The sequence below is a fragment of the Delphinus delphis genome, chromosome 5 (genome assembly GCF_949987515.2).
Source record: "Delphinus delphis chromosome 5, mDelDel1.2, whole genome shotgun sequence".
Taxonomy (NCBI): Eukaryota; Metazoa; Chordata; class Mammalia; order Artiodactyla; family Delphinidae; genus Delphinus; species Delphinus delphis.
This window is the reverse complement of record NC_082687.1, coordinates 134,410,925-134,427,058: the sequence shown is the minus strand read 5'-3', so window position 1 is coordinate 134,427,058 and position 16,134 is coordinate 134,410,925. Positions and strand designations below refer to the sequence as shown.

Below are 16,134 nucleotides of genomic sequence, written 5' to 3'. Positions count from 1 at the left end.
CCCTCTTGCTCTACTTGGGCATTTTTATTCCATGTCAATAAAGGAAAATATTCCAGTACCCCAGGAGTAATCCAGGTTGCATAGTTCCTAGTGTTTCCCATGTGCCAGCGTCCCGGGCATTCTTTTTTCTAGGAGCTGGCTACGGTGCAGAATAGCCTTTCTTTACGTTCTTAGTACTTCATTAAAGGAGTAAGAGGGGAACACTTTATTGTAAAACTGAATTTCACCCCCTTTTTTGTCTTCATGAACATTTATTTCAGCCGTGTGGTTTAAATTTTAATCCGGTGACGATAGAACAGTAATCTGGTGTTTGGTAATCAGATTTGCTTTTTCTTTTTATCTGTGGGTCTATATCGAGAGGTAAATGATGTACTTTGTCTAGTGCCATAATCACAGAATAGTGACAGAATGCACAGAAGAATGTATGCTTTACTAAGATAGGTTTGGATATTTGAGCTTCAGAGTTTCTTCCTTTCTTCCAAAGGTAGAATGACTTTATATAAGACTGGAAACTATTGAATTACATTTAAAGGGGTTTAGGAATAAAGTTTAAATATGATGTAATACAGTTTACACAGTGAGCTCATATGAATATTGATATCTCCTAGTAAACACACGAAGTAGAAAATGATATATCTTGGGCATTTGAAATTTGAAAATTTAATATCAATCTGTTTTTTAAGCTTAGTGACTGAACTAATTGCTTTGATGAATCATTGCTTTTAATTTCAGACACATAAATTCATTTACAAAATAATCACAGTAGGTTGGAAAGAATTTGTAACTTTGAGATTCTTCTGTCCTAAGTAGATAGGTGGGTAACTGCAGCTGTGGTAGGGCCTTACCAGCGCTGATGGCTTCACCTGCTCACAGATCGTACACCGAGGTTTATTGCTGTTGTTGTTGATAACAGCTTTATTGGGATATAATTCACCTACCATTCGATTCACCAATTTAAAGTGTACAGTTCAGTGGTTTTTAATATATTCACAGAGTTGTGAAACTATCACCATCATCCATTTTAAAACATTTTCATCACCCCCCAAAAAGGAGCCTCATACCCATTAGCTGTCATTCTCAATTTCCCCCCAGAACCCCCAGCCCTAGGCAGCCGCTAACTACTTTCTGTCTCTGTAGATTTGCCTACTCTGAACATTTTCTATAAATGGAATCCTACAATGCGTGATCTTCATAATTGCATTCTTTGATTTAGCGTAATGTGTTCAGAGTTCATCCACATTGTAACGTGTCATTATTTCATTTCTTTTTACTGCTGAGTAATATTCCATTGTATGGATATACCACATACTATGTATCCATTAATTAGTTGATGGACATTTGAGTTTCTACTCTTTAGCTATTACAAGTAATGCTGCTACGCACACTTGTGTACAAGTTTTTGTGTGGATATGTTTTCATTTCTCTTGGATATATACACTTTTTTTAAAAATTAGCTTTTTGAGTTATCATTTAATACCAAAAAATTAATCCTGAGTGAAAATTCAATGATTTTTAATAAATATATTGAGTTCTTAAATTATCACCACAAGCCAATTTTAGAACGTGTTATCACTTCTGAAGATTCTCTCTAGCCTGTTTGCTGTTAACCCTTATTCTCACTCCTGGCCCCAGGCAACCACTGATTTGTGTTTCGTTTCTGTAGATTTGCCTTTATCTTACGCATAAATGGAAACGTACAGTATGTAGTCTTCTGCGTCCGGCTCCTTTCACTTAGCATAGTGTTTTGGAGAGTCATCCATATTGTAGCATGTGTCAGTATTTTGTTCCTTTTTATTACTGAATAGTATTTTAATGTGTGGTTATACCATATTTTGTTTATCTGTTGACCAGTTGATGGGCATTTGGATTGTTTCCAGTTTTTTGACTGTTGCAAATAATGAAGCTTGAAAGTTTGAGTGTGAGTCTTTATGTGGACATATGGTTTCATTCTCTTGGGTAGATGCCTAGGAATAGAATTGCTGGGTCATCTGTTTAACTTTTGAAGAAGCTGCCAAACTGTTTTTGAAAGTGGGCTTACATTTTATATTCCTGACAGCGATGTGTGAGAGTTAGTTTTTTCACACCTTTGTCAACACTTGTTATTGTCTGTCTGTTTTATTTTAGCCATTGTACTGGGTGTGAAGTGTTTAAGTCATTGTGATTTTAATTTGCATTTTTCCTAAAGATGTAAGGTGTTAAGCATTTTTTCATATGATATTCATTCATATATCCTTTTGGGTGAAATAGCTATTCAAATCTTTTGCCAGTTGTCTTACTATAATTGAGTTATAAGAGTTTTTTATACATTCTGGATGTAAGTCCTTTCTTAGATACATGATTTACAAATATTTTCTCCCAGTTTGTGGCTTTTTTCTTTTCTTCATTTTTACTGGAGTCTTTTGAAGCACAAAAGTTTTAATTTTGATGGAGCTTAATTTCCCAATTTTTCTTTTATGGATCATGCTTTTGTTGTTTAAGAACTCTCCCTCATCCAAGATCTTGAGGATTTTCTCCTTTGTTTTCTTCTAGATGTTTTATAGATTTTGCTATTATATGTAGATTTGTGATCTATTTTGAGTTAATTTTTGAGTATGGTGTGAAATAAGGGTCTAAATTCACCTGTTATATATGGGTTGTCTTAGCACCGTTTGTTGAAAAGACTGTCATTTCTCCATTGATTGTAATTGTAAATATTTAATTCTGGACTTTCAGTTCTGTTTCGTTATCTGTATGTCTGTCCTTTGGCTAGTACCACCCTGTCTTGATTACTGTGCATTATGGTAATTTATGAAAACAGGTAGTGTAAGCTCTTAAATTTTGTTCTTACCTTTGAAAATTGTGGCTATTGTGGGTTATATATAAAAATTTTAAAATCGACTTGTCAGTATCTGCGAAAAAAGTTTTGGAATTTTGATGGGGAATGCATTGAATCTGTAGATCAGTTTGGGATGAATTACCATCTTACAATATTGAGTCTCCTAATACATGAACATGAAATTTTTAAAAAATGTATTGATCTTTAATTTTTCGAAGTGATGTTTTAAACTTTTCAGTGTATAAATCTTTTACTTAAAAATTAAAAAAAAATGTTATTGTGGTAAGAAAACTTAACATGAGATCTACCCTCTTAACTTTTTAAGAATACAGTACAGTGTTGCTAACTATAAACAGAGTGTTGTATAGCAGATTTCTATACATGGTAGAAGTGTCCTTTTTAATTCTGTTTTGTTCAGAGTTTTTATCATGAATGGGTATTGGATTTTATCAGATGCTTTTTCTGCATCTCTTAGCAAGACCAGCTGTTGCGGTTTGCTCACGACTGTCCTGGTTTTAGTGCTGGAAGACCTGCATCTTGGGAAACCCTTCAGTCCCAGACAAACCAGAATGGTTGGTCACCTTAATGTCTGAGATGATCATGTGGTTTCTGTCCTTTATTCCGCTAATATAGTGTATAATATTAATTGATTTTTAGCAACTAAACCAGCCTTATATTCCTGGGATAAATCCCACTTGGTCATGGTATATAATTCTTATTATATGTTGCTGGATTTAGTTTGCTAATGTTTAATTGAACATTTTTGTGTCTATATTTATGGAAGATACTGGTCTGTAGTTTTCTTGTGATGTCTTTGGATTTTGTAATATAGTAATACATATTAATCCCAGAATAAATTCGGAAATGTTCCCTCTTCTATTTTCTGTAAGAGTTTGTGAAGGATTGGTATTGCTGCCTCTTTGAATATATTTGATAGAAGTCGCCAGTAAGGCATCTGGGCCTCGATTTTTCTTTTTGGGAAATTTTTAAACTACTAATTCAGTTTCTTTACTTGTTATAGATCTATTCAGATTTTTTGCTAAGTTTTAAATTATTAGTTTTGGTAGTTGTGTCTCTAGGGATTTGTCTATTTCATCTACGCTGTTTAATATTTTTGGCATACACTTTATAATATTCCTATATATGCTTTTAAGTTTGCAAGCACAGGTAGTATCTTTTGCTTTTTCATTCCTAATTTTGGCAGCATGTGTCTTCTCTCTTTTTTACTTGGTCATTTTAGCTAAAGGTTTGTCAGTTTTGTTGCTCTTTTCAAAGTAAAAAGTTATGGTTTAATTGTTTTTTTCTCAGTTGTTTTTCTGTTTTCTACTTCACTGATTTCCATTTTAATCTTTATAATTTCCTCCCTTCTTGCTTGAGATTTTGTTTGCTTTTCTCTTTCTGGTTTCTTAAGGTAGAAGCTTAGGTTGTTGATTTGAGATCTTTCTTCTTTTCTGATATAGGCCTACGTTTCCTTCCAAACGTTGTTAGCTGCCATATGTTTTTATATGTTCTGCTTTTTAAAATTTTCATTCATATTTCCTAATTTCCTCTGTGATTTCTTCTTTGACCCATGGGTTATTTAGAAATGTATTGTTTAATTTCCAATTATTTGGGGATTCCCTAAATTTCATTGTTGCTGATTTCTAATTTAATTCCCCTGTAGTAAGAGAATATACTTTGTATTTTTCTCATTTTAAATTTATTGAGACATTCTTATGGCCTAGTATGTAATCTATTATGAAGAATGTTCTGGACTTCCCTGGTAGTCCAGTGGTAAAGAATCCGCCTTCCAATGCAGGGGATACAGGTTCAATCCCTGGTCGTGGAACTAAGATCCCACATGCCGTGGGGCAACTAAGCCCGCAGGGCAACTAAGCCCCTGTGCCTCAACAAGAGAGGCTGTGTGCCGCAAACTATGGAGCCGATGCGCCCTGGAGCCCATGCACCACAACTAGAGAAAAAAACCCACATGCCGCACTAGAGAGAAGCCCGCGCACCACAGCTAGAGAAGCCTGTGCACGGCAACGAAAGATCCCTCATGCTGCAACTAAGACCCGATGCAGCCAAAATAAATAAATAAATAAATAAAATGAAAAGAAAAAAAAAAGAATGTTCTATGTGTGCTAGAAAGGTTTTGTTGGGTGGAATGTTTCATAGGTGTCAGGTCAAGTTGGTTCTTTGTGCTTATTTTCTGTCTAGCTATTCTATTAATTACTGAGAGTGAGATTCTAAAATCTCTATTATTATTGAAGTGTCTATTTTTCCTTTCAGTTCTAATTTTTTTATAAAGTTATTTATTTATTTATCTTTGGCTGCATTGGGTCTTCGTTGCTGCGTGCAGGGTTTCTCTAGTTGTGGTGAGTGGGGGCTACTCTTCCTTGTGGTGCGTGGGCTTCTCATTGTGGTGGCTTCTCTTATGGCGGAGCATGGGCTCTAGGCGTGCGGGCTTCAGTAGTTGCAGCACGTGGGCTCAGTAGTTGTGGCCCACGGGCTCTAGAGCGCAGGCTCAGTAGCTGTGGCTCACGGGCTCTAGAGCACAGGCTCAGTAGTTGTAGTGCACGGGGCTTAGTTGCTCCGCAGCATGTGGGATCTTCCCGGACCAGGGCTGGAACCCGTGTCCCCTGCATTGGCAGCCGGGTTCTCAACCACTCCACCACCAGGGGAGGCCTGTTCTGTCAATTTTTGCTTCATATTTTTGGGGCACTGGTGTTAGGTATGATATACATATATAATAATACACATACATACACCTTATAGTAGTATTTCGTCTGGTGTTAGTGTGGCTAATCCAGGTCTCTTGTGCTTACTGTTTGCATTCTGTATCTTTTTCTGTCTTTTTACTTTCAACTTATTTGTTTTCGAATCTAAAGTGTATCTTACAGTATATAGTTCAAATGCCTATTTAAAAAAATAGTTTGACCACTTCTGCCTTTTGATTGGAAGGTTTAATCTGTTCACGTTTAATGTAATAGTTGATATTCAGATTTATGCAGTTTTGCTAGTTACTTTCCATACATCTCATTTCTTTTTTATTTTTTTGATTGTCTTCTACTCCCTGTTCTGGAGTTACTAGATATTTTCCAGGGTATCATTTTAATTCCTTTGTTAGTTTCTTAACTGGATTTTTTAGTTATTTTCTTAGGTTGCTTTAGGGATTACAGTGTGTGTCTTAATTTATCACAGTTTACTTCAGAATTGACTAATTTAATTGTAGTAAAATATAGAAAATTTGCTCCATTTTCTCCCCCCCTCCTGTCTGTTAGTATTGTCACGCATATTAAATTTTTATGTTCTAGAAGCCCAACAATACAGTTTTATAATATTTTAATGCAACTGTATGTCTTAAAGATAGTTAAGGGAAGAACAAGTATTTTAAAAGGTTTTTTTAAAAAAAATATTTACCATGTATTTACCGTTTATGTGATTTTTATTTCTTTTTATGTATTTGAGTTATGGGCTGGTTATTCCTTTCAGTCTGGTGGACTTCCTTTTGGATTTCTTGTAAGGAAAGTCTGTTATTAATGAATTATCTCAGTCTTTGTTTTTTGGGATTGTTTTTATTTTGCCTTTATTTTTGAAGAATAGTTTTGCTGGATATAGAATACTTTGTTACATTTGTTTACTTTTAGCATTTTGAATATGTCGTCTCCTGCTTTCTGGCCTTCATTGTTTCTGATGAGTTATTTTTCTTTTTGTGCATTCAAGATTTCCTGTCTTTAGTCAACAATTTTTTTTTTTTTTTTTTTTGCTGTATGCGGGCCTCTCACTGCTGTGGCCTCTCCCGTTGCGGAGCACAGGCTCCGGACGCGCAGGCTCAGCGGCCATGGCTCACGGGCCTAGCTGCTCCGCGGCATGTGGGATCTTCCTGGACCAGGGCACGAACCCCTGTCCCCTGCATCGGCAGGTGGACTCTCAACCACTGCGCCACCAGGGAAGCCCCTAGTCAAGAATTTTACTGTGGTATGTCTAGGTGTGGATCTCTGTGTGTTAATCCTACTTTGGATTCAGTAAACTTAAATGTAGAGAGAACCATATTTTAAACATTTGGTAAGTTCTAACTATAGTTTCTTCAAGTATTTTTTCTATCCTTTTCTCTCTTTCCTTTTCTTCTGGGACTCTCATTACATGTAAGTTGGCATGCTTGATGGTATTCCTAAGTCTCTGAGGCTCTGTTCATTGAAAGGTTTTTTTAAAAAATTCTTTTCTGATTTTCAGAATTGGTAATTTCTATTGATATATCTTCAAGTGCATTGGCTCTTTCCTCTGTCATCTCCAATCTGCTTTTTGAACTCTGCTAGTGAATTTAAAATTTTGGTTCTTAATACTTTTCAGCTCTAGAATTGTTATACTTTTCAACTCCAGGATTTCCATTTTATTCTTTTTTAAAATAATATCTGTATCTTTATTGATAAGAGTTATATGAGTTACAGTTATCATACTTTCCTTTAATTCTTTAAACGTGGTTTCTGTATTTGGAGATAAAATTAAATTTTAGATAGAAAATGATATCTAAACTATGTGTTAAATCCTAAAATGGAGTTTGCTTTATTTCTAAATTATATTCAATATTTTCATCTGTATTTCATGATATGCATGAAAGTATATTACTCATAAATGCTAAATTTCATCTGATAGTTTCTTTTCAAACACAATTAACAATTTATTTATAATTATTAGTGTTTATTGGAAAGTAGGATCAGTGTACAATTTGAAAGACATGCCATTAATTCTGAAACCTTAGTTCATTCCCTGAACTGATCATACAGTATAAAGTCTACTTGTTTGTCCATATTTCTTGCTGCTTAATTCTCTCATGGTGGGTGCTAATTGGTAGGAAAAAATGGAAGAAGCCTAAGAGAGCAATATAATGAGTTAGAATGGTTATAAGATGTCAAAATCTTCATATGAGCCTGTACATTTAGTAGTATAGTATTATTCATTTTAGGTCCTTGAGAGATTGTAGTAAATAAGGTAAATGCAGTACTTGTTCTCATGGAACCTTATATTCTGTTAGAGGAGACATGCATTAAACATATAAACAAGATAATTTTAGAGAATGATAAATATAGTGAACAAATAAAAAAGGGTAATGCGATCTCAAATAGAGAACGATGGGGCAGCTACCTGGAAATGTGATATAATTTGGGGGAGGGGAGCCATGAAGGAAATGTCTCTCTGAAGAGGTGGTGTTTGAAGTGAGATCTGCATGATGTGTGAGGAGCATTCAATCTGTGGGTGATCTGGAAGACCCTGTAGCCTAGAGAAAAGGAGGTGCAGAATGAGCTTGGTGTGTTGTAGGAATAGGGCCAGTGTGGCTGGAGCTCAGCAAGCCAGTGAAAGAGAAATGAGGGATGAATGAGGTCAGAGAGGTGGGGTGGGCTACCCCTGGGTTGATCTTTATAAAGACCATGTTAAAGAGTTTAGATTTTTTTCTAAGTGTGGTGGGAAAACAGTGGAAAAATATTGCAGCGACCTTCATTCTTGACGCAAGAGTTAATTTACAGCCCAGTATATAATTTTATTCTTTTTTTTATTTTCACTTTTGGCTGCGTTGGGTCTTCGTTGCTGCGTGTGGGCTTTCTCTAGTTGCGGCGAGCGGGGGCTACTCTTTCTTGCAGCGTGAAGGCTTCTCATTGTGGTAGCTTCTCATGTTGCGGAGCATGGGCTCTAGGCGTGCAGGCTTTAGTAGTTGCAGCACTCAGGCTCAGTAGTTGCAGCGTGTGGGCTCTGGAGCACAGGCTCAGTAGTTGCGGCACATGGGCTTGGTTGATCTGTGGCATGTGGGATCTTCTCAGACCAGGGATCGAACCCGTGTCCCCTGCATTGGCAGACGGATTCTTAAGCACTGCGCCACCAGAGAAGTCCTATAATTTTATTGTTTAACAGCTTCTGAGTGTGAATAAATATTTCTAGGATTTTCTATGAATGATTTTAACTTTGTAAAGAATAGAAGGGAAAGTAACTTCTTCCTTGAAATTTAACTATCTAAAAATAAGACAAAAACCCATTATCTGTAAAACTTTGAATTTGTAGTACAGTTATAGCAGTGGCAGAGATTCTTGCCCAGTGATTAGAGCCGCAGGTACAATGGCAAAGATGATATTTAGTCCTTCAAATAAAAATAAGCATGCGTTTGTTCATTGATCTATTCATTATACATTCTACAGGCCCTGTAAGCACCCATGATCCGGAGCCTGTGGGGAAGGTATAAACCTTGGCTTAATTAGGCAAAGGGAGATAATCTCGGAAATAGTTATAGTTTAGGCCTCAGAGTGAGAGACTGGGTGCACATTTTCCCCTAGTTGCTTCTGCAGGGACCTTTTTATTTAACATTATGAGAAAGTTTATATTTTGGTTCCAGGTAAATATGGGTAAATCTTAATTAGCATATAAAGTCTATACCTGAGAATCTTTGTTTCTTGCTAATATAGAATTACAGGCCAACATTTCTTTCTAAAAAACAAATAAAAAATAAGCTCTGAAGTAAGTCAGAAAGAGAAAAACAAATACCGTATGCTAACACATATATATATGGAATCTAAAAAAATGGTTCCGATGAACCCTAGAGGCAGGACAGGAATAAAGACGCAGACATAGAGAAAGGACTTGAGGACACGGGGAGGGGGAAGGGTAAACTGGGACAAAGTGAGAGAGTGGCATGGACATATATACACTACTAAATGTAAAACAGATAGCTAGTGGGGAGCATCCTGTAGCACAGGGAAATCAGCTCGGTGCTTTGTGACCACCTAGAGGGGTGGGAGAGGGAGGGTGGGAGGGAGGGAGATGCAAGAGGGAGGGGATATGGGGATATATGTATATGTATAGCTGATTCACTTTGTTATAAAGCAGAAACTAAAACACCCTTATAAAGCAATTATACTCCAATAAAGATGTTAAAAAAAAAAAAGCTCAACCCTAAAGAGGCCAAAGGAGAAAGAATTTCTGATGCTGTCACTTTCTCCCTAAGGGCTACAGAACTTATATGAGAGAATTTGTGAGTTAAATAATTAATTCCCTCCTCCCGCCACCCCCTTTTTTTGGAAAGGGAAAAAAAATATGTATGCTTATGTAGATAAGGTAGATGTAATTCCCATTTAGCATATTTTAAGCCTTCTAATCAGCTCATGTTATGAGTCAATAAAGGAAGTAGGTAGAAAAATCTCCCAGGGGTGGGGTGGGAGAGGTTCTATATGATTCATTCACAGTTTCAATGTTAAAAACACTTGTATAATCATGAGGCAGAAAAACTTTAAGAGCACAGAGTCTGGAGCCAGACGGCTTAGGTTGAAATTCTGACTTTCTCATTTGTTTGTTTGACCTTGAGTAAGTTACTTAAAAAAAAAAAAAAAAAAAAAAAAAAATCGCCTGGTGCCTCAGTTTCCCCAAATGTAAAATGGGGAGTTATACCTGTTTTGTAGGATTGTGTAGATTGAATAGGTTAATACATGTAGTGAGTTTAGAATAATGTTGGCATAGAGTAAGTGCTCTATAAATGTTAACTACTGTTATCCCTTCATTGTTTGGAAGAAGAAGAAAATATACTCTAAGCTGAGCTAGTTATCCAGTTACCTCTAGGATAAATTCACATTAATGAATTCATATCCTGTCAAACCAGAATATTTAAAAAGGTTGTTGTGAAGAGCAGTTCTTTGCTTCCTTTTAAGTCACGGTAGTGAAGAAGTTGGCGAAGGTTTTAGAATTATCTGCACTAGGGTCTTTTTTTTAAAAAATAAATTTATTTATTTATTTATGTCTGCGTTGGGTCTTCGTTGCTGCGCGCGGGCTTTCTCTAGTTGCGGAGAGCGGGGGCTACTCTTCGTTGCGGTGTGCGGGCTTCTCATTGCGGTGGCTTCTCTTGTTGCAGAGCACGGGCTCTAGGCGCGCGGGCTCAGTAGTTGTAGCTCACGGGCTCTAGAGCGCAGGCTCAGTAGTTGTGGCACATGGGCTTAGTTGCTCCACAGCATGTGGCATCTTCCCGGAGCAGGGATTGAACCCGTGTCCCCTGCATTGGCAGGCGGATTCTTAACCACTGCGCCACCAGGGAAGTCGTGCACTAGGGTCTTGAGGATGGCAGTTGCTGCATTGGCAATTTATCTCTCCTTCAAAAAGAAAACTTTCCCCAGTTTGCTTTGCTGAATAGAACCTAAGTAGATTTTAGGCTTCCTGATGACTGGGAATCTGCCATATACCCTGATCACCTGTAGCTTCAGCTTCCTGTAAAGCAGTTGCTTGACTACCTTAAGCCAGTTGAAACAAGCCTTTTAAGTCTTTTATGTGTCTCTCTTTGCATGTACAAGAGGCTATTGTGACCATATTTGAGACTTCTTAAACGTCTGTGCAATGGTCAGGGGATAAGCCGGTGGCTTTGATCGCTACTTTTTGCCTAACCGAGCCTCCTAGTACATATTCTCCTGTCTGGTTCTTACTTGATTTGGAAGTGTGCTTATTCACAGAACATACAGGCTAAACATTTATTTCCACCATTTAGTATTTCTTACAAATAGTTCATAGAATAAGTCTAGAAATGAATATTCATATAAGTTTAGGGTTACTGATTAATAATGAGACCTTTGGGGACTTCCCTGGTGGTCCAGTAGTTAAGGCTCTGCTTCCGCTACAGGGGGCGCGGGTTTGATGCATGCTGTGCAGTGTGGCCAAAAAAAAAAAAAAAATCAAATCAGACCTTCGTTGCTTATCTTCATCCTCAAGATAGGTTAGATTCTAGGATGTGCTTAATGTGATCTCTTCCTCCATATACTTATTATGGCCTTTATTATTACGGCCCTACAATTTGAGCCAGTGTGAAATGGTAACCGAGTTCAGGAGGATCAAAATATTAAAGGAGTACAGATAGCTAGGCAGCAGTATCATTTTTAGCTCCAGAGGTAATTGTGGGTAGCGCAGTCAGGTTGATTTTGTCTTGCCATCTCTTTGCTCATCAGTTCTTTAAATAACTCTAATGTTTGATTATTCAGAGTATTTTAAGATGATAATTCCCTCTTAGATTTTCACCATCACAAAATAAATTGAACAAACCAGCATTTGTGAGGTTACGCCCAGGAACCTGGCCATTGTAGTTCTTTGGATGATGAAGAAAACTTTAACCAAAACATGCCTGGCAAGAAAAGCATCAAAATACCTTAAACAGAACTTAGATGAAATCACAGATTATCTAAGTTCATTTCTTATCTATGTGTTATTCTGTGACTTTGTGTGTCAGAACTCAGGGCCGTGAGTAAATAAGGATTTTAAGATATTATTATCCATGGTATGGGACTCTTGAAATGCAGAATTGTTTTATGGTTGGCAAGTTATCGATATTTTACTTAATTTTCCAATTAGCCTCTTCAATCTATTTCTTCTATAAAATGAGCTCTAAGATCTCTTCCAGTAATTTCATGTAATTTCTCTTATACTGTAAATTTCTAGCACGCAGTTGAAAATATCTAGATCAGTCACCTTGCCCTAAAGTAAGTCCTATGACATGACCACTTGCTGCCCAAATAATTTCCAGCCCTGACCTGTGGGCCCAAATATTTGTCAACTGTATACTGCTCAGACTTAGTTCCATTTTCAGAGGGGGATTCTTCTTTCTTTAAAAGATTCATTAGTTTACTTTTTATCCCTTTAAAATGTACTAATTTTTGTTTTAACAAGTTAGAAGAATGAACATCTCAGTTTTGCATGAGGAGCAGCTAGGTTTTAGGTATAATCATCTGTTACTGCTTTATTCTTAATAGGAAGGTTTGGCAATATGATACAGCTCTGATTGATGCTATAAAAGACATAATAATAATAAAGTTACATTCATTCAATACTCACAGTGTGCCAGGCACTTTATGTAAAGGATTAAAAGAACTAAACACACTGACTTCATAGAGTTGTTTTACTATCTTATTATGGGTGAGGATATTGAAGTTTAAAGAGATAAATAACTGCCCAAGATTATGTAGTTACAGGTAAAGCCAACATTCAACAAATATTTATTGAGTACCTACTGTATTCTGGGGATACAGTGGTCAGTAGGCTCTTAACTGTTAGTCGTACTAGCTCTTAAATGTAAAGCACACTGTTAAAATAGTACTCGTGTAACGGGGAATAATTATACCTATGTCACAGGGTTATTTTAAGGGTGAAAGGACAATGTATAAAAATGCTTGATTCAGTAACGTAGAAATAGAAGAATACATGGTTGAGACTATTATTATATTAGCATTATAAACTACATATATAATTCCTGTCAGACTTGGTAGATAATTAAAAAAATAGAACAATGAAAATATGAATCGGAAGTATTTCAGGAATTGAGTTCCAAATTTAAAAGCTTTAATTTTACCAATAAAGTGGCTAAGAATAATAAGGCTTTTTAGGGGGAGAATTTTCTGATTCCATAGGCAGGTACTAGTTGTGAGTCAAACTGTACATAAGTTTAGATTACAAGCTACAGTTCTTCTTAGTATGATGATAATGTTAATATTGAATAAGAATCTCTTTAATAGGTTAAATTCTAATTTGCAGCATTGTCCTCTCCTTCTTTTAAAGTCAAATTTATTTAAGTTTAGTTCACATGTAGTAAAATTCATCCTTACACTTCCATGATTTTTTTTTTTTTTTTGCGGTACGCGGGCCTCTCACTGCTGTGGCCTCTCCCGTTGTGGAGCACAGGCTCCGGACGCGCAGGCCCAGCGGCCATGGCTCACGGGCCCAGCCTCTCCGCGGCATGTGGGATCCTCCCGGACCGGGGCAGGAACCCGCGTCCCCTGCATCGGCAGGCGGACTCTCAACCACTGCGCCACCAGGGAAGCCCACTTCCATGATTTTGAGAAATTCATATCATTATGCAGTTACCACCACAGTCAAGATATAGAACATTGCTATCACCCCCCAAAAGTTCCTTGTGCCCTTTGAGATAACGCCTTCCCACTGACCTGTTTTCTGTTCCTATAGTTTTACTTTTTCTTGAAATGTCCTGTGAATGGAATTGCCGTTCCTCTTTCTGATCCATTAGGTTGTTTAGATATATTTGCTGCAATAGCAGGTAAGGTAACTGTGACCCCCTATGCTGACACAGCTTTCTTACAAATTAAGAATTGCATTAAGAAGAAATTAAGTCAAAAAATGAACACAGCCTGTTGGAAAATTGTAAATAAGTTTGTCAAAGGATTAGTAAATATTATTCAATTTACACAACATATTTAAAAAGAACCAATGCATGTGAATGGATTTCACACTTTAGATGGGAAACTAATAAAATCAGTTTTCAACCTCTCCTTGGACCCCAGTTGTAAAAATTAGATGAATCATAATCCTTGATTCATGACACAAATAATTTGCCCAGTAATGGCTGTTGTTTGTTTATTTTTAATAATATGATAAACACACATGAGTGCATCATTCAGCATGAGAACTAGAGCTGTTTTTTTTTTTTTTTTTTTTTTTTTGCCCGCGCCTCTCGGTTTGCAGGAGGGGTCTTAGTTTCCTAACCAGGGATTGGACTCTGGCCCAGGCAGTGAAAGCGCTGAGTCCTAATAACTACTGGACCACCAGGGAACTCCCGAGAACTAGAACCTTGACAAGAATTTATATCACATTTAGCCATGCATGACTTAATATAATTTATTTTAAAATCCTTAATAGATTTTGGTTGTGTATATTTCTTATTAATTAGTAGGAGTTCTTTTTTCCCCCTGTTTTGGAGGGAGGGGAATTACTTTTCCTAGTGTCTTGTCTTTTGGTTTTGTTTTTGGTTTGCATTGTTAGGAATTTTTTTTTAAAAATTGGTGTAGTCAACTTTAGTAATGTATTAAGTAATTAAGTAATGTATTAAGTAATTTTTCCTTAACTATGAGTTCATGAAGATATTCTATATTTCCTTCTAATTTTGAAAAAAATGTGTATATTTGGGTCTTTAGTACACCTGTAATTTACTTTGTGAATGGTGAGAGATGGTGATTTAATTTTTGTCTTGTATGGATAATCACTTGTCTCAGCATCATTTAATAGTCTTTTTCTCCCATTGATGTTAACACTGCCTCTTCCTACATTAAGTTTCCAATATGCATGGGTCTTTTTCTGGCCTCTATATTCTGTTCCATTGGTATATTTGGTTATGTCTACACCATTACTTACTGTCTAATTACCATATACTAGACTAGGTAGGGCAGTTCTTCTCCAGAGGGTTTTGGCTCACTTTTGCCCTTTGTTCTTGTACATCCCCCCCCTGCTTTTTTTCCTTAACTATCTTTGTCAAGGTTTTTGTAAAACCGTTGTGGGATTTTTGACTGGACATATATTGAATTTCTTAGATGAATTTGTTGAGCATTGACATCTGTAAGATACTGAGCTTTCCTATCCAAGACTGCCAGGGAATTCCCAAGATTTCTTTAATTTCTTTCAATACATTTATTTATTTTCTCCGTAGAGGTCTTTGTTAGATTGAGTCTTAGGTGTCTCCACGTGGCTTGCGGGATTTTTTTTCCCTGACCAGGGATTGAACCCAGGCCACGGCAGTGAAAGCGCTGAGTCCTCACCACAGCAGTTCCCTAACTGCCGGGGAATTCCCAAGTCTTAGGAGTCTTATATTTTTGTGGTTATTGTAAACGATATCCTTTTAAAAAATTACATTTTCTGTTTGTTGCGGGTACATAGAGAAACAGTTGATTTTTATATATGGTAAGTCCCCTACATACGAACGAGTTCCGTTCCGAGCGCACGTTTGTAAGTCCATTTTTTTCGTTAGTCCAGCAAAGTTAGCCTAGGAACTCAGCTAACACAATCGGCTGTATAGTACTTTCCTGTAATAGGTTTATAATACTTTTCATATAAATAATACATAAAAAACAAACACAAAAAATAAAACATTTTTTAATCTTACGGTACAGTACCCTGAAAAGTACAGTAGTACAGTACAACAGCTGGCATCCAGGGGCTGGCATCGAGTGAACAGGCCAGGAGAGCTCCAGACTGGAGGAGGGAGAGGAGGTGGGAGATGGTAGAGCTGAATCAGGATCGTCCGCAATAGGAGACGGAGGGCGAGCTGCAATTCCACTCACACCTGACGCTGATGGCCCAGGTTCTGGTTCATTGCTAGATTCAATTCTATCTACCCTCTTGAAAAAATGATCCAGTGATGTCTGGGTGGTAGCTCTTTTTTCCTCGTCATAGATGACACGGTAGCACTGGATTGCGTTCTGAACGGCTGCTGCAACCTTTGTGTACCGTTCTACATTTGGGTCCTGGGCTTGAAATAAAGATACCGTACTACTGTACTCTGTGCAGTACTGTACAGTAAAGTACACAAAAGCACAACCACTTGT

The 16,134-nt window shown here is 37.0% G+C and overlaps 1 protein-coding gene across 7 annotated transcripts in view; it reads left to right on the top strand.

Moving 5' to 3' along the window:
- Positions 1 to 16,134, top strand: part of ELF2 (E74 like ETS transcription factor 2) — a 95,701-nt gene that overhangs the window by 1,130 nt on the left and 78,437 nt on the right. Inside the window, exon 1 of one of the 7 annotated variants that reach the window (XM_060012997.1) lies at positions 10,737 to 11,161. The exons of the other annotated variants lie outside the window; for them this stretch is intronic. The gene's annotated coding sequence lies outside the window, so the exon portion shown is untranslated. Of the gene's footprint in view, positions 1 to 10,736; positions 11,162 to 16,134 lie in introns of those variants that run through there. 7 annotated transcript variants of the gene reach the window in all.